This window comes from Bombus bifarius, unplaced genomic scaffold (genome assembly GCF_011952205.1).
Source record: "Bombus bifarius isolate JDL3187 unplaced genomic scaffold, Bbif_JDL3187 scf7180000008193, whole genome shotgun sequence".
Lineage (NCBI taxonomy): Eukaryota > Metazoa > Arthropoda > Insecta > Hymenoptera > Apidae > Bombus > Bombus bifarius.
The window spans coordinates 1072369-1091787 of record NW_022884501.1 but is presented as its reverse complement, the minus strand read 5'-3'; the positions used below and the strand labels follow the sequence as shown (position 1 = coordinate 1091787).

Below are 19419 nucleotides of genomic sequence, written 5' to 3'. Positions count from 1 at the left end.
CCTCGTTTCAGAGAGACGTGGGCTGTGTAATTGTGTTTATGAAAGGGGTGCTTTGCGAAGTATGGGTTTAAACGTGCGATTGTGGAACTTTACCGAGAACTGGGACAGGATGTAGATTGTAGGGAAGCTGTCTCGTAGATTTGATGTTGCGTATGCAGATGTGTTTAAAATAACTTAAGTAGTAGCGTCATTCATATTAGCGTAGGAAATGTGAGGAGGAAATTTGTTTCGATTAAATTCTTTATTGTGTATCGTATATCCTATGTTCAATTAGATAATTCACCAATTGCGAGTAATGCAACGATTAATTTGCAGGACATTTAAGGAATTAATCTGTTTAATTAATCCACCTCGTACTTTTTAATATCCTATTGCGAATTATACATCGAATTGTGTATCGTATTTTTAATCAAATTGTAAATGATCTAACGACAATCTTTTTTATTTGGTTTCAGGTAAGACTACAGAATGTAATTAAACTGGATTCTTCCGATTCGACGGGACTTGTGTAATGGAAATGGACTTTATGTTCCATGCTACAGAATGTAAATGCCTTCGTGTATGTTTCTTTTGAAATATTTATACACATAATCATTATACGTAATGTTTAATCGCTTAATTAAGGTACGCCGTGATGTTTATTCATTTGGTCACACGTCATTTATCTCGCATCATAATGAAATATAATACATAATGTAAATTACAAAATGAATCTTTTATATGTTAGATCTATCATTTAGTAGAGAAGTATTCTTATTTCCATCATCTTTTATTTACATAACCGGTACTCTTTTGCTCAATCGAGTTCTAACTGTACAGTGTTTATTCAATTTCTGTTCACCCAGTAAACTGGAGTGGTTCGCTTGAAATTACATAAGGCACAGTTAAGTGACTGAAATGCAGAGAAGCAATTAGTATCTTGCGCAAAGGAGCCGCGCATTGATTCAGAACGATTTTCCACGGTTTCGTTGGCAGAATTTAGTGGAACGGCGCCTTACTGCGTGCATCAGGTAATAGGTGCTCGTTCCGAAAATATTTTCATCACTAGTTATACACGTTTAATTCAACAATTAGCGAACAGTTATACGAAACCATTTATTGACCTAAATGCTCAGGCGTTCGTACGTTATCATTTTACGTTCGAATCTAACTGTACCATCAATAGACAGAGTATTTCCGCATGAGGTACTATGTATAACATTTGACTTTTATTTATTCTCACGGAAAATAAGTGGCATCTAAATACAGTAATCTCGTATATTTCCAACTAGCATTAAAATAGTTTATACTTTAAGAGATAAGTGTACCAGTATTTCGTCTCTCTTTTATTTTATCTCTTTGTTAATGTATCAAGGAATTATCGAGAGGTGTTAGAATTTCAAGCTGCCTCTTTCCAAAATTCTTGAATTCTATGAAACACGTGTCTAACGATTCTACATTTTTCACCGACGATGAATATACGTTCATTTTCATTTTTTATCTGAAACTCTTCTACAGATAATACGTTAGCCTACGTTATCGACTAAAAGTTTGAAATCTCCTTCGCCTATATCAATTTTAATCGTGACTCGATATGTCCCTGAAATTTGTTAACTCTATAGAATATGTGCTTAATGATTCCAAACTTTGTTCGATAGACGATATTCGTTCCTTCATGTTCCATAATTTATCACGAATGTAAAATGGTGCATAACTATTTATTATTAAAACTTACACACGAAACGCTTAGAGTTCGCTCCGAAAGCACACGATACTCGTTACCATAAAATTCATGAATTCGTTCTCTCGTCATAAATACCCGAAACTATTCGATTCGTTTCTGCAACATTTCCTAATAAACCTGGGAATAATTCACGAGACCGATTAATAACGGACTTCATTTAAGCAGTTTAGACATTCACGTGGTTACACGGCGAAATTAATACTCGCCCATCCCCCGGATACCCAAATGATACTCCGCAACATAAATTATTAATTACATGTACACAGGCAGACGCGCAAAAACAGCTCGGTATAACTCGTGCACGCGTAAAGAATGACGCGAAACAGAGGGCCAGAAACGTATAAAGAGGGATGTTGTCAGACGGATTGAACATCTTCGTTTGGTGGTTGCAGCGGCTAGACTTATTCACAATGGTATGCATATATCATTTATGCATGACACGCAGGTACGAGTTAGTATGCGTACGCGTATACGCGTGTGATAGTGGATGCATCCATCTGCATATCCAGCATAGCGAGTATCGTATTATGGTCACTCCCCCGCACGGCGTGCAACGTTTTTCCTTTCATTTTGGCCTCGTTCCATATATTTTCGCGTTGCTTTACATATTAAACAAGTGGGCTATTAAATATGTTAAGACAGCCGGCTACATAATCTGAGCTGCGAGTATCGAGTACGGATGATTTATTAGAATCGTAGTGATTTTATCGAGAATTAATATCGCGGCTAATAGAAATCATGCGATTAAATTATCAGAATAAGAGGGACGATATTGCAAGCTGTAGAAAATTTTGCGCTTAACGAAATCATGGCGCACGTCGAATATTAAGATATCGTTCATGCATACTTATCAGTGTATGAGAAAATATGACAATATGCCAAGCTATTGAAACCTGTTCTTGTGTGCCAAGGATCTTATTAAATGGTAAGATTTGTCGGTTGCTTAATAGAGCATGATGTAAAATATGGGAAAAAGTCGAAAGTGGAATTATCAAGATATGCAAAAATCAAATATTTTTACTAATTAAAATTTAAATTACTTAGTTACTTATGGAAGATTTGGTGTTTCTTTTGGATTTATGGGATTTTATGTCTCTTAATTATAGTATCATGTTATGGTCTCGTCTATTACTGGATACTATTAACACCTGGTTGAATCCTGTTATATATGTTGATGAAAAGTCAAGTGCTATTATAATTAATTGGTTTTCAGTTGGGTTTTTAAGTCGAGAAATTACGCACTTGTTTTATATAATAGTCTTATTGTTCTCCTTCCTTATTGTTTCCTTTTCTCCAGTTTTGTATTTATTATACTTCTAGCACTGTACTTCCGTATCTATTATACTCCTAGACTTTTATGCGTATTAGTTGTAGGCTGTTGAAGGTGCCATAAAAGTGGTATCTGTATTTTCAATTTTAATTTTCGATATCTTTTTATTCTCGGTCTTTTATTTCTTGTTATATCGTTTAGGCTTAGTTAATTCTACCGAAATCTAATGAAACAGCTATTTATTCATTTGGATAGCCATATGATTATCTAACATTAATTTATCCTCTGAATGTACAGCCCCGTGACGCACTACATTATTACGAATTAATCAGATCATTTAGATTAACAATCGGTATACGGTGAATTAATTTTACTCCAATCAATTATTATTCTTGCAAATTTACATGCAATATAATCTATGTCTAATAGATAGTAATGATGCATAGAGTACAGAGTAACAGTGAATAAACCATTAATGGGATTTATCGATATCGAGCTAGATGACGAGTTAACTCTTCCTGCCTGGTCAAGAACTTTAATTGTTTCCTCCAGATAAAAGTCAAATTACATAATAAAAAAAAATCAAAAGTAGTTTTATTATATAGGAAACATCAATACATATATACCAGCTTCTTAATTTACCTCTAAATACGACGAAAATATTCGAATACCTTTTATGAATACGTAATGTGTATTACACGAAACATTTTAAAATTTCATTATGCGATGCAACTATCATAACCATATTGGTAAAATTTGAAACCGATCAGAAAATATAGAAATTGTAAAAGTATCTAAACAGTCAACTATCCATTAAAATTCATAATCCTCAATATTCAGTGGGACCATATTCAACGCTTATTAATATATACTTAACGCAGCTATTGTGTATTTATCTTTGTACCAAACTTATATTTGCAATAAATATTTTTTAATCTTCATGTACATTTCCAAATTGGTTTCAAATGGCCAACTACGAATACTTTCTTGAACCAGTACATATTTTATCATCATCGTAATTTTTGTCATACTATTATACTTACTGCCTGGTGTACCGACCTCACACCAGCCAATCAATTCTAAGCTGTAAGAGAAATCTTACACGGGTGACGTCTCCTAAGCTAGTAAAAATGCAATAAACGAACAGAAACCATAAGCGAATAATCGTCTATGTATAATATACTTGAATATAAAATATAGGCGGGTCGTTATAATGTTACGAAATTAGTATATGTATGTATCCCTAGATACCAACCAGGCAGTTTGAAGTTAAAGGTGTGTCCAAAGCGATATCCATGAATTTCGCCGACGAGAGAGGCGATCGATTCGATTCGAAAGGGGTTCGTCCACCTTCCACCTGGAGGACATCTCGAACTGAATCGTTCCCGGTGGATTTATGCGCGGCGTTGCTCGCGGAAACACGCGTCCCTTATCTTCTTTAATTCATTAACCCGCTCGCCGCACCGCACCACGCGGCCATTACGAACTCCCGCAACGCCTCCATTAGTGCGTATATTCACGTCAGTCTTTACACCGCATTTACAAGTCACGACACGCGGGGTTAACGTTATGCAACGACCCAGCCGATCTCTCTCTTTCTCTCTCTCTCTCTCTCTATCTTTTTCCTTGTCTCTCTCCGTTCGTATCTCTCTACGCGTATACGTCGGTGCGCGTACCGCACTAATTCTCACACTAATTCTCGCACTAATTTACCCATGATCCGGATACGCATTCGCATGCATCAAACCGTACACCATGCGCTTGTACCAACACGTACGAGGCCTTGTATCCCGTTCGTACACTGTATGAATACAATACGCGGCAATACGTGTGCATTATGCACGTATACATGTACAGGGTAATTCAACAGGAACAGAACATCTATATATCTTCGTTACGTTTATTCGATCTACGGTGATTTTAATCTGAAATCGAGATTCTGCGGTTTCAAAACTTCGTCGTTCGATAATATTTAAAGATAAAGTTTGCAGTAATATAATATTGAATAACAATTATGTGAGAGGAGAATTTATTCTTTGTCCTTTCTAACGGTACAAATAATCGTTTCCTGTCCCTTTTCTTTATTAACATTTAGAGACTTAATGAATATAAAATAATTTGTTTCACTGTCGCTTTAAACTTTCGTTGTCGTAATACGATTTTGTATCTTTTATTATTAGAATTTATCTTTTCGTAGGTTATTATAAGGCACTGTCATAAGTTTTTAATTCTACTATTGGTACTAATATAAGATAGGGTATTTAAATAAGAAATACGACATAAGACGAGTAGGTAATGCGAGGAGAGAGGCTGAAACGATTCTTGTAATAGAGAGTAAAAACAGCGTGGATAGCTTAATTCGCGAAATTTGTTAAAGAATAACGAAAAGAGTGTTAAGACGACGATAACGTGTCGTAAATTTTTTCATTCTTTACCTTAATTTTCGCTACGACCCTTGAATTTTTATATTTCAATTTTCATTGTAACGAATAAAAAATATCTGTGATGCTTTAAAAAGATGTTCGACATGAAATTGAAACGAAAATGTGCATAGCACAATAATGATCTAGCCATTTTGTTGGAACTAAAGGTATTTCTTAACGTTAGAAAAATATAATTGAGACGAAAATATTATATAACCGAAAGGACGTGACGCGATTAAAAAATGCATATGCTATCCTATTTTCGTTATTCTTGGATAAAAAGAATTGCTGTTTGTATCGTTGTAAGTGTCTCTTATCGATCCACCCTATATACAGGATATTCGCATAATACGTACATGTTCAGAGTACGCGGATCGCCAGAAGGATAATTTCGATCCCCTTGAACGCGATCGTGTGCGTTTCTATTGGTCTCCTCTACTGGGTGGTATCTTCGTCACGAGCATCTTTCTGTCACTTTAATATCTCGCTTGTATTTGCATCATACGAGTACACACAGTTATCGTAGATCGTAAAAGATACATCGCGTGTCTAGTTCGTAGCGGATGATAATCGATGTCTCAGAATTTACGAGCTTTAACAACGTCGCCTTGTCCATATGATCGAGGTACCATCACGTTGAGATTATCGGGATCGTCAACCGATGATCGTCGTCGGATGAAAGTGGTTTCGATGAATGTTCCTTTTGCATTTTAACCGGTTCTCTTTTTTTCTTCGTACATCGTGATCGCGAAGCTTCTTTTTCTTCATTGTAACCGATGTGCTTCTTTTAGTTAGATCGATATACCAAAATAGATCGTAATTATACAGATTATAGATCGATAACATCCTGGTAGATAGGAAGTAACGCTACTCTACAACATTCTAGAATAATTTACATATTGGTATAAACATCGAATTTATTTTACTTAGAGCGTTGAAACGTCTCTTTGCTACAAGAGTAACGTTGTTGTAAGAATAAAGTGTTGGGTTCGTACAAACGTAAAATTGATCGTAAGGGTGTCGGACCATTGTAGCTATTCCATGTGCATTATATGTAAAATTATGTTATCAGTAAAGAAGAGAAAATATATCGAATTCTATTCTCAATAACTGCGTTGCAGATATCAGTGATAAAATATTCTTTACTTCTATATAACTTTTTACAAAATGGTCTTCTTCGAGAGTATTATTATTTAGATAGCAGAATTCTTAACGAATTATTTTTTCAATTTCTTGCAGTCTACGAAACACGTATACTTTATATACTTTTCTACGTTATACGCACTCTGGATTTTTGCACTTTCATTAAATTTACCACAAACGCCAAATAATCCACAGTCTATTAATCAAACAATAGCAATCACCGAGGCAACATTCTCTCAGAATCTTCTTTGACGTTTCTCGAGCGCAAAACCTAAGGCATCGAGCATTCATACATTCCTTTCTTAATTCATCGACAATTTGCCCGGAGCGTGCAAGTCGCGTGGAAATTATTCATCGATGGTTTCCACCCTCTGTATTGCGGTACCGCGTGTCATTTTCTATGCATACGAGGCTTAGTCTGGTGCGTGTGTGTGCGAATAAGCCTGCGGATTCACGGCTGCATGTAGACTGTAGATAGAGAAGGGAGAGATACGCTCGTCCACGATATTGTTGTCTTCCGATTACATCGGACAATAGGTCCATTTCCGGAAGTGGAGCGGAAATTGTGCCTCCCAGCGTGACAGAGATGGCGTGCGCAGACACGTTCGGGGACGTCTTCGAGAGAAATGCAATTTCGGCCACCACCAAGGAGGAAGCCGGAAATTGAACGGATCCATTGTATATGATCGGTATGCGATCCGTTGTGCTTTTAGAAATTTCAGTAGCAGCTTGGTTGAATTGTGGATCTTTTTGGATTAAAGAATTAGGGCTAGAATTTGAGAAAAGAAATTGAGCAAAGGTGAATAGGAATTGTGTATGGTAAAGGCCGTGTAGAGGAACAAATGAGAATTGTTTAAAGAATATAAATAGAAACAGTAGGTATATCTACGTAGGCTTAAAAGAATTTCGATGATCTTCCATCTCGTGTTTCTCTATAAATGATGAGAAAAATATCTTAGAAATTATTATATGTTGAAGATATCCATTTGATCTAAGTTAATTCTCCAATAACTTATCGATAATTGATATTTGGGAACTTGAAACCTAAAAATCTTTAAATGAAATCTTTTTAAAGCGTTAGAAATTTTGTACGTGTACTGTTAATTTCTTTTTTATAAACATAATTTATATTTATTTATCGTTTGTTAGATTGTCGATAGATCAAATATCTGAGGTCGAATCACTTTTCCTTTACGATATGATAAATTAATGCAGTCGAATTTTTAAAAGGATCGAAAGGAAAGAGACTAAACACGTAAATGTCAGTGAAGCTGGTAGTTACTTGTAACGTTAGCTCTCTTGCCACAAGGTGCTGATTATGCGAATAACTGAGGGAAATAACTTCATTCGATAAATTAGTAATAGTACGGCTGTTCGACCATACTTCTATCATTAGGATAGAAATTTTTGATTACGTCAACATCTATTGATCTTAGGACTTGATTAACTAGTGTCTAGATTCTAGACGTCCAAATAACTAATGATACAGTCATTTATCAAAATCACTTATAATTATTATTCTCTCGAACTTCGCATAAAAATTATTTTAAAAATGTGAATAATTAAAAACGTGTATAGTATTCAATGCACTTGAAAAGTCTCGTTAATGATCATGCAAATCATGAGAATCATACAAATTGAGATTTTCCAGAAATTAAAATTTTATTCCTAATGAAACGTTTTAAAGATAAATTTTATTTTATACTTGAATATTTATTACCTTCGAACAACAAAATATGTCAAAATTCCAGTTCAAATGACACAAACTTCTTAAAATTTCTCTATCAAAGAAACCTCTTCTCTCTTGATCTTGTACCAAAACACGATAGTATTGACAAGATTTCATTTACAACTAAAATATGCAAAATTAACCTGGTATTTCAGTATACATACAGTTACTACCAATAAAAAATATGAATTTTTTCAAAATCTCTTCATTAATGTACTTCCTAGATTGTACAGCTACCCACAACACAGTGCTATTGACAATATTTTAAATTAGGTTATCGAGGTATTAAAATTTCATTGCCAATAAAAATTTTCAGGCGTATTTTTTATCTTGTATTTTAGTATATTCTTATCATACACAAAAAGGGACAACAAATGTATCAAAATGCGTACTTTTTGTATCAAAATGTACAAATTACGTACTTGACTTTCTCGAAGTTTCTTCATCGGTAAGTCGTTTCTTCTAGATTTGGTACTCAAAGATAGTAACCACTGCCGATATTCTAAACTAAATACCGGAACGTTTAAACAGCGCCTCGAAACTTACCCGGATACGTCGACGAAGCAATCCAAGCCAAACACCGAGTGATGTTTCATCATTATCGCGACGTTCTTAACGAAGCACCAAGAAAGTTTCTCGTCTGAAAGGGCGAATCCTGTTCGAAGCATCTCCGCGTCCGACATTAAGTCACGGCTACGAATGTGACGAACTGTTAAACAGCGAGGGCCTTTATTCTCGCGGCGTGGCGTCGCGACACGCGCGGAATGTGGTTTTTTTTTCGCGCGACGCGAAAGAGAGACAAAAGGCCTCGCCTGGCGGTGGCAAGCAACGGCCCTCCGAAGGTGTGCATAATTTATTCTCATAAACTCGGAAGCTCGCGTGGCCTTTAAATGAAATAAAGACATCGCCGGTGTCTTTTCAGCGGGGCATGCATGCGCTTATGAGCACATAAGCGCATAAACCCGCACGACCATCGCCGCGTGCCATTTATTAGCAATTGTAATGAAACGCCTGTTGCAACGATAATTTAGAGTTCTTCTTGCAACAGTGTAAGCCATTAAGTACGCCACTCGTTCCTTTTTTTCTTTTTCTTCTTTTCTTTTTACTCCTCTCTCTCTGTCTTTCTCTGTCTTGTCCTGTTTGCTGTATAGTCGAACCTCGGTAACTCGAAAACCTCTGCGAGTTTCTTCGTTCTCTTTCATCCCGCTGTGAAATCTTCTATAAATCGAAATATAAACTTACTTTACATTGAATAATTTGCTACGTGATTAGATATGTTATTTTACCTGTTTAATTCGAATTTAAAAAGAAAAATCTAATCTCTGCGAGCCGCGATTTATCTCTACACGTCAAAGTTTGTACAGCGTTCTAACTCGAAAAAGTACTCAGATATATACATATTTATACTTTATAATGAAAAATCGTATTGTAGGCTACATGTATAACGTACAACGTCATTTACTTTCGTAAATAAATAAATAATCTGCTAGAGTTGAATTAGTGTTTCTTCGAACAGGTACAATTCGAAGAGTATTCACCTTTGCACAGCGCCTTCAGGTCGGTTTCGTTTGTTAGCAATTCCATAAATTGAAAAATGCAGAACACTGTTTTTTAAATTTACCTTACAGTTTACCATCGTTCGTGTCATCTTCGATGAATGCCCTTGTGGAAGCAAACCATTTATTCCTCTAACATTCAATATTAATGGTATACTTACGTCCATACGAGGAGAGTAAAGAACTAATAAACAGTGGAGTTGATCAGTTTGACTTCCGAGACGTTGAAATTTTGTCTTATCAGAGAAGCTTGATAAGATAGAACCTCCGTAACTCGAAGATTTTTAAATTCTACTTACCTTAAGGTTCGATAGTTTTATCGTTTTTGCGTGTCTCTTTATCTCTCTCTGGCGCGAAGTTCGTTTCGATTCTTGTGTGGCGGTGTTTACAGGCCACGGCGCCCAACCAACACCAACGGACCGTCTAATGGCAGTGCAAATAGTTTCTATTGAATCAGTGGAATCTCGTCGCGGCCATCTTGCTTAGAATTTCCTGCGTGCCCTCTTGCGCGGTGCTATCTCGTGCGCACGAAGGTGCCTTCAAAAGCGCAAATTTCCTGCCCGCCTATTTGCCATCCCATTAAAGCCAATGAAGGCGCGTCCTCTTATTTTGCCATGAAACTGTCTGGCCTATCTCGCTGCTCCGAGCTTGTGTACTGACCGCAGGAGCAAAGACCTTTGTACACGCGTTTCGTAACGATTGTTTGGTAGACGCGTGCGTTACTTAGGCATATTGATTTTTTCTACCTGAAAAATGTAATATACGTAACAGTTATATTCGCGATAGTTGAGAATATTTTGAATTTATCATGGTAGTCAATTTTGGAAAAAATAATGGATTTTTATTTGAAAAATTTGTGCTTTGGATTAAACGATTGTTTGTTGAACGCTTGCGTTACGTAGGGACGTTGTATTTTTCGCGAAGAATATAACATTGTACGAATTTTCGATAGCTTAGCGATATTTAAGGTTTATTGCTAAATTATTTTTAAAATGACTGATTAATTTGCGTAGAGATTGTTTAGAAACATCGATTTTTTTCTTCCTATAAGTTTGTGATAGTTAAGTGTATTTGTGTGTGAGATTTGCTAGAATACTAAATCGTGGTAGAAACAATTTTCTCTTATTGTACAAATTTATGGTACAAATCGAATGTACGCGTTGACATATTCTTGATTGAGGAGTGAAATCTCAAGTGATATCGGTCCGTCCCTGCTCGGACAAAAATGTGTTCCAATATCGTAAACTTAATTTCACCGATTTCTCGGTTATTTTATAACTCTATTTATATTTTTTATGTTCTTAGTATCATATTCTAAAGATACATGAATTCGATGGAGTATAATTTTCATATAATTTTCAAAATCTCTCCATTTATCGCTTGATACCATAACTCGTCTGTCTGTGCAATTAATATATAATTTAATTTCTTGTTATCTGATATCTGTGATACGAGCTTCCAATTTATTATCTTAATTTAATATTTAATTTTACTAACCTTGAACGAGAAACAAGAAACTTGACCATAAAGCAGAGCAATTTATGTTTATCGTATTTCCTCATACTTCACTCGCTTCATTATCTTCGATAATAATTATCAGTTTGTTTTAACGGTAATAGCGTTCCTGTACCCCGTGTCTTGACAACGTTCAACGACTTTCATTTCAGTAATCGGCTCGAGCAATTAATGCTTCACGGGGATCGTTGACAAGAAATTTGCAGCCTCGATTACCAATTCAATTCGCTGTAAAGCGAAATCACAGCTAATTTATAACTATATCGTGTTCTTAATCTGACTTCCAGCTTCAATTATCCAATTTCGTTCTTAGAATCTGTTCCGCTTTCGAGAACAGATTATAACACCCGCGATATGAAACGAGCGCAATTTACTCGCGTATCGGTTAACTAACACATTGTTTTTCGAGACCATTCGAGTATTATAATTTTCTCGTATCGAATCAACTGTTTATACGAGTAAATAAGAATGATCGAAGTAGAATGAAATATTTTAAAAAATACTCACAGGGCTAATCGATGTCGATCGCTGCACGTAACATCGTCTACGGTAATTAAACATGGAAGGAATTTGTAGATCTGTTTAATTAATGGTACACGTCTGCAAGGTTCTTAATGACCGCATCCGCAAGCTTCATAGAACACGAGGGTGGCCCGTCCTCGTTCGTTTTTCTTGGTAGCAAGGAGATCGAGTATAATTTGAAGCAACGCCACGTCTTTTACCGTATCTAGTTTTAATAACGTCACGTTATGAAATATAATAATTGGTGTATTATAATTCACCTGTGAGACGTGAGTGAACGTTGCCGGACCGCTTGCTCTTCTTCCACGATCTCTACTTCCGGGATCTTCTCGCCATGGCATTTTAATTGACACCGAGTGGAGATAGTTTCCATGTATTAAAGTAACGCACGGCTGGTTTAAATTTGGATTTTGGTTTTATCGTTTATTTTAATATCGTTGACTCTTTTCTATTCTCATTAAATTGTCGAGAGTTGGACTTCTGAATGAGTAGCAATAGTAGAATAAGTAGAATAAGTATGTCTGCGTAACAGAATTTTCTACTTATATTTTATTGATTTATCGAAGGTTCGTTAATTAAGATTCTGTGCGTATTAACGAAACATAATATTCGTTTAATTCTTAGATTATTTTATTTAATTAAAAAACATTAATTTTTCTTTACTTTGTTATATACATTGATTGGAGTTTGGGTTTTCTATTGGTGCAAGGTATCTGTCCGCATGGCAATTTGTATCATTCCGTATGTATATATTTTTTCGTATCATTTATTATAATAACAACACTGTCATAGTGTAAAGATTCATAAACAAAAATAATTCAATATAGATTTATTATTTTATGTTCTGACAATTACACGTCATTAACATTCTATGAATTGTATAATAACATAATACTTATGTGTTTACATATTTCATAGCAATGAACTATTGTACTATTTATTATTTATTATGTTTAAATTGACATTTTGTTATATGTAATGAACTATCTAATCAAAAAATGGATAAGTAAAGGAGCATGTATTATTTAATATGTTGACGAAAATATTCACTGGAAGCATCAACTAGGGACACAAAGCTATTTCAGGAGATGACAGTGAGCTGTTTACTACAATCTACTGGATTCAACTGCTCGTTATAATTGCGGTTGTTATGTTGCTCAGAGAATCATATTAGACCATTAATTAGCTGGACATTGGATAGAACATAGTTAAATTAGCAGTAGAATGTTAATTATTGCATCCCAATGGTCTCATCTGTTGCACAGGTTTGCAATAATTTATAGCCACGCAGCAACTTAATCTCGCGAGATTAGTGACTAAGCTGCCCCACAGGGTAGCTCGAAAAGTTTTACTTGTTATATGTTACGAACTAAAGATAAATTGCTAGAAACAAGTACTGATCGAAGCTCTTGCAGGATTTAACGTTATCATCCATATTGTTTCAGCTCCTTTTCTTACCACATTTATTTAACATTTAACAAATGGTATATACTTATATATTAAAATACGTAGTGCATAGTTAAATTAACTAAAATCTCGTTTAATTAAAACTCACATAGTAGATTTTATACAGCCTCAAATTTACTGGTAATTTCATTTCTCTTTCCTTCTTTTTTCTTTTTCATTATATATCCTTTGTTACAACACAAATTATGAATAATTTGTTAGACTATGAACCGATGAAAAACTACGTACAAATTCTTTAATCTCCCTTGTAATTTTCCTCTTTCTTTGTTATAAACCACACAGACGAGTAATTCGTTAAATGCTTATAACGTGAAGTCCTCGAAACTCGGGATACTAAATTTACATCGAATAATTTTTATCCCAGAATTATCACCCGATGATATGAAAAGACATAATACGATAACAATAAATCCATAAACATTTCGCTAACATTCCTAGTGAAAGCACCAAATATGTGATAATAACACGGTAGAAAGTAATATTAGCAGCGGGAAACGCAAATCAAAGTTACACCATGGGTATTACCATAGACGATTCACGATGAAGCTGTCCCTATAGCTTCGTTTCACGCGTTCCAACGAGATTGGTGGCCAGTTAGTATTTCATTACCGTCTGTTCAGTGACCTTCGAAGCGCGACTTCAGATGGACGACCGAAGCGGGCCCCTATGGCGCATCCGGTCGTGTCTTTGGTCTCTCCGCTGTCAAAGCTATCTTCCCTCCTCTGTCTGCCGATTAGCGTGCCGTGCGAGCAATAAATTGCCTCGAACAAGCTGTCGGTTGGTCAAGCCAGGCCTGCAACCAGGATGCAGCCGAGCATACGTCGCCATTATGCGTGCGTGTGCGCGCGCGAACCGCGTAGGATTGCGTCAAATGTAAACAAGTCGCGTACGCTCTCCCAGTATCGTCGATAATTGGCGTAATCACCTGTAAACAGCTAGTTTATCCTGTCATTATGGATTTACCAGCGCGCAGACGGTTAATGAATAGCGCTGCGCAGCCTGCACCGCGGATTCATCCTCCTCTCACCTTTCTACCTTCCATAGTTTGCTCTCTTCTTTTTTTCCCCCAATTACGATCTTTTATTTTGATCTGGCAGGTTATTTTTCTCACAGGCGATTCATTTGCACCGGTGATCACGTATCTTGTTGCTGTTTAGTTGGAAATTTATTGGCATTGTCTTGAATCGATGCATCGCGGACTACGGTCGATCGCATCCATCGCGCATCGCATGGTCGAACCTTCTTTACCGCTTCTGTATCCTTGACTTGCTTCTTTATCCTTGGAGTATAAAGTCCCTTTTGGATGGTTTGTCGTGTGATTGATGTGTTTTTGCGAGTTGCAGTTTCGATAGACTGTTTGATTAGTATGATGATTTTAGGTCTAGATGATGCTTATAAAGAGAATTAAGATTTTGTGGCTAACGTGTGAGAAGGCTGCGAAAGATTTGGTAACTGTTGGAGAATTTGGCAAGTTCTGTGGTAAAGATATGGAAGCTTCTTATTATTAGTGAAGTCAAAATGAGGGGGTTGATTGCGAAAGCTTCTGTAAGTTTCAGTGTTTCCTATTTGTTTCTTCTTTGTGTGTAAATTCTTTTGTTCGCTGATAAATGATATTCTTCTCATCTATGTAATTTTGTGAATTTGTGGATATTATAGAGAAAAATTTCAAACATTTGATATATCGAGTGGTTCTATGACACAGGTATTAATAAGTATTCGAAAGTTTGTTCAGCTTTCTTAATGCTTCGAACAGTAAAAATATTACGTTCGAATATAAATAACCTCGCGAGATCTAAATAAAAATAATGAATTATTCTATACAAAACAAAATAGTACAAACTGTATAAAAACCTGTAATCCAAATAAAAATACCATCGACAGCATCAACTTCCCACTTTCGATAAAAGAACTCATCTAAAAGATAGCGTTTCAAGTTCAATTATATCGATATTACCGATCTGTACAGAGACCTATGATCTAAGTAACAAAACCATCAACTTCCCAATAAACGATAAAAATATTTATCTAAACGATAGTGTTCCAAGTTCGATTATAGCAACATTATCAGTCTACTACATGCAGTGGCCGGAAGTGGAACGGCTTGGTACGGCAGCTCTTAAGAGAAATCGGAATGACATCGCCGAAAGGACGCGCTGAATTTTAATCGGAAATTCCACATGAAACCGTAGATTCCGGAGAAGGGCCGCCCTTTTAAGACGATCGTAGGTAACCTCAGCTCAGACCCACGAGGCCCGATGGCTGTCTTACATGGGAGAGAGACAACCGGCCGCCCCTCCGGTTTCATTGCGCCACTGCGTTTGATTCGAAACCTGCGTAAGATTAAATTTAATCGAAATTGCCGTCTTGAATTTCTTTCGCAGACCACACGGATGTAATGTAATCTCATACTTCGGTCGAATCCTTCTCGCTTCTTCTTCCTCTCTCGGACCATCCTTGCTCTATATTCGTTCGCCTTCATGCTTTGCCTCCTTTCATTACGTTCTTCCTTTTCTCTGTGAGCAGAGAATAAGAACACGGTCACAAGGAATCACGCTTCTAATCGAATTTTTTATTGTACCATATTTTGCTGTGTATGTGCACAGGTACATGGAAGAATTTTTAAATTGGTTTTTCTAAAATTTGTAAGGTTGAGATTTTTGGATAAAGAAGGTTAGCGTGACATTTTGTTGTAAGTCTATGTGTATTTGGTATTGTTTTACAGCTACGTATGGAATTATTATCATCAGAGCTATCGGAGCGAGTAAATGATTAATTCATCATTTCGTATAGAAATTTTATGGATTTACAACGTTGCAGTTTTGGGAATTCGAATAATTGTTTTAGGTAAAGTATGTGGATACAAACTTGCTTTTACTCTTGTCTTATTTATTTTGTATTGTTTATCTTTTATCCCAATATCTTTGTTAGATATCTTTGTTTTATTACTGCAGTCGTTGGTAGTTCTAACGTTGAATAGGCGGTAGTCAGGGAAATTTCTTGGAAAACATTCGTTAATAGTAGCGATTAATATTGGAAGAGAAAAATTGACGTATTCGCAAATAAAAGACCTATTCATCTAAATTTTCAGTAGCTCCAATCATCTTCGAAAAATTATTCCTATATTATATTTAATGTCGTGTTATACGTCATTAAATATTGTAAATAATATTTTTGCTTCCAAACAAAATTTTCAATTTTATATCTCCACTCTCAATCAAAGTCATCGATTTAATATTCTCGTTTTCAATCAAACTATTCTTAATCCAACTCTTCGTTTTAAAAGTAGCCATCCAAGTAACTGTGCAAAATGTTCTCCAAAGCAAAATGGGTTCCTTTTTATTCCATTACAACCCTCAGGAAATAATACCATGTAAATGAAATCATTTATAAAAAGAAGAAAGCGTGAAATCTTCGGATATATTTCTAATTATTTGCTGTGCGGCGCATAGAAACGTCCATTTTTCTCCATTCGAATGATATGGAAACGTCGAGAAGAGCAAACTAAATCATACCGTATTCATATTGCAAACACCGACAAGTGCTTTCGTCGGAGCCTGTACATTAATCCAGCTCCGCGTAATTATTGATTGCATAGTGGCATACGGGGGTTCAATAAATGTTGCCGTCTCTCGTAGGCACATGCACGTGCACGTGCACGTATATACGCGGAATACATTGGTATGGAAGCTCATCCCGACGCAGTCGTGCGCGCACATGTACACCGTGTGCACGTCTATTGTATAACGGACGTAGAAACGAAGCTGGCTGTTATCCGGGGTTGATTGGCCGCGGTGAACCCTTGCGATGGAATATACGTTCGATGAAACGGGAGGATGGAGGAAGTAAAGAGCAAAAGCCACGAAAGAAGAAAAATTCTCCAGGTGTAATCTTTCATAAATGTTGGCAAATTTGGAACATTCTTTTGGTGGAATTAATTGTATTTGAATGAGATTAGTTGTGGGGTTGAGTGTGTTTAATTCTATTTATTACCACTGTGAGACCTATTGCGTTAATTGGATTAAAAAAAGAGATTTTAGATTAGTCATTGAGACTTTTATCTGTATAAAATCATAATATGGCAGTGAAAATTCTTCATGCTGATATTTAGTATTATATGTTTTTATTTTTCTAGCTGCTAATTTCACGAGTAAATGTAAATCATTTTACAGTATATAATAAAGCTTAATATTTCACTAATTGCAATAATTGAATCAAATGAACACACACGCTATATATTCATTGACATAGACGTAGTATAAAAAAAGGAAGGGTTAAAGAGAGAATAAAATAATGAGATCTTATAACTCGTACATATTTTTCGACTTTGGCTGCTACTTCAAATTTAATGAAGATTTTTCATATAAATGTCACGGTGTTTGGTTTGATAGAAAATTAAATTATCATTTACAACGGATCTAAATCATCCCACTATCCAAAGAGAAGCTTAAAAAAGAAGGAAACGAATAAACGAAGCAAAAGCCCGAAACTGAATGAAAATCATGTACGCAACACATAGGTCATCGTTTGAACGTGAATGAATAGGGCGCGTTTCCATCAGGAATCCAACCGGATTCGTGCACGCGATTAAGTCAACGCGACGTCACGTTAAAGTATCAAAGTGGAATTCTGCGTTCCGACAACTGGAAATCCGATCACACCTTACCGTGTTGCGTACGAGAAGAAGGAAAGCAACGTTGGTTGTTAAGAAGTCGAATAAGGGAAGGGGAAGAGGGTAGACGAACGGTTCGCTGGACATGCTACTGGTGAACGGATTCTTCAAAGACGACTACGTGTTCCTCTCGAGTCACTCTTGGCGAGGGGCAGAGGACCTGGCCGTTGCACCACTCTATATTAAGAATTTACGCAAGGTTGCACGATGATGCGAGTCGATGAGATACGATGAACGGTTGTGCGAGGGTTAATGCTTGCCTTATGTTTGCGTGGCTCGCGAATCATTTTATTCGCGACGACTAAGTTTTCCGCGTTTGCTAAACCGGTCCTGATCTCGATCGGAAGTTTCAATGGTTCCCGTTCCTGGTTTTACCGCATCTTTTTGCGAAAAATGTTCTTTAACGTGATCGGTGTAATTAATGGTGAAAAAACAAAATGAAGATTCGCTTGGATTTTATATTGCGATAGGGTGTGCTGTATCTGAACTCTGGTTACTCAGTATCGGAACGTTCTATCGTTTTACGGAAAAAATATGATATGATGTTATTTTATTCTAATATAACACGATTGAAAATAAAAACAACCGTCCGAAGATCTAACTGAAGGAAAAGAAAAATAAGTTTTTTAATGTTGACTATGTTTGACTATGTTTCAACTGAACCATATTCGCTGTAAATTATCCATAGTATTAGTCGCGATATGTAACTTGATCAAAGAACGTGCTGAAAATTACAGATTTTGTTTTATTTTGTTCATTCAGCTATCGATACATATTAATTTGCATTAGCATTTACCAAACATTGATAATAAGAATCACCCTTAAGGTGTTGTTGCCAATTAATCCTATTCGATGAGTAATAATACGTACTCCGCATGAGCCGTAATAATTGCAAAAAGCTCAACTTCGATTGACGTTTTCATCAAATTTAACTGCTCGTTAAACTTCACGTTATATTCCGATCCACTTCGTAGATGTCCGTTTGCATTAATCCAACATGATCGATTCAATAAGCAACGCGAAATTATGACTGCATTAGAAGACGAAGAAAAGTTGAATGGTTGACGAGAAGGAGAGAGAGAGAGAGAAACAGAGACACGGCACGATAAAACGGCAATTTTTAGCGCGTAACTGTATCATCTTCGAGACTGGAAGTGGCGTTGTTTTATGCAGATAAAACGTGCATTTCATCTTCGTCACAAAGTTAGAATTTTGTCGTGCGACAAGTACCGCGAGCCTGGGTCTACACCTGTGTGCCGATAGGATCTTCCCGAGCGATTAAGTTTTATCTAAAATCATTAAACTCGCATAACGCGATCGCGTTATCGCGGAAACGTGCGGAACAAGAACGAACGCAAAAGGAACAGCCGCGTGGCCGCGTTCCCTCTAAGATCGAAATCTT

At 36.2% G+C, this 19419-nt stretch overlaps 1 protein-coding gene and 1 long non-coding RNA gene across 6 annotated transcripts in view; both read left to right on the top strand.

Moving 5' to 3' along the window:
• Window positions 1-19419, top strand: part of LOC117209731 (UPF0489 protein C5orf22 homolog) — a 1030747-nt gene that overhangs the window by 239463 nt on the left and 771865 nt on the right. The window lies entirely within an intron of this gene.
• The window catches only part of LOC117209739, a 96934-nt gene that overhangs the window by 15299 nt on the left and 62216 nt on the right, over window positions 1-19419 (top strand). Inside the window, exons 2-3 of one of the 4 annotated variants that reach the window (XR_004487974.1) lie at window positions 456-559; window positions 17907-18379. This is a non-coding gene — a long non-coding RNA (uncharacterized LOC117209739). Of the gene's footprint in view, window positions 1-455; window positions 704-845; window positions 1717-17906; window positions 18380-19419 lie in introns of those variants that run through there. The other 3 variants (XR_004487975.1, XR_004487973.1, XR_004487972.1) reach the window with 3 other exon arrangements.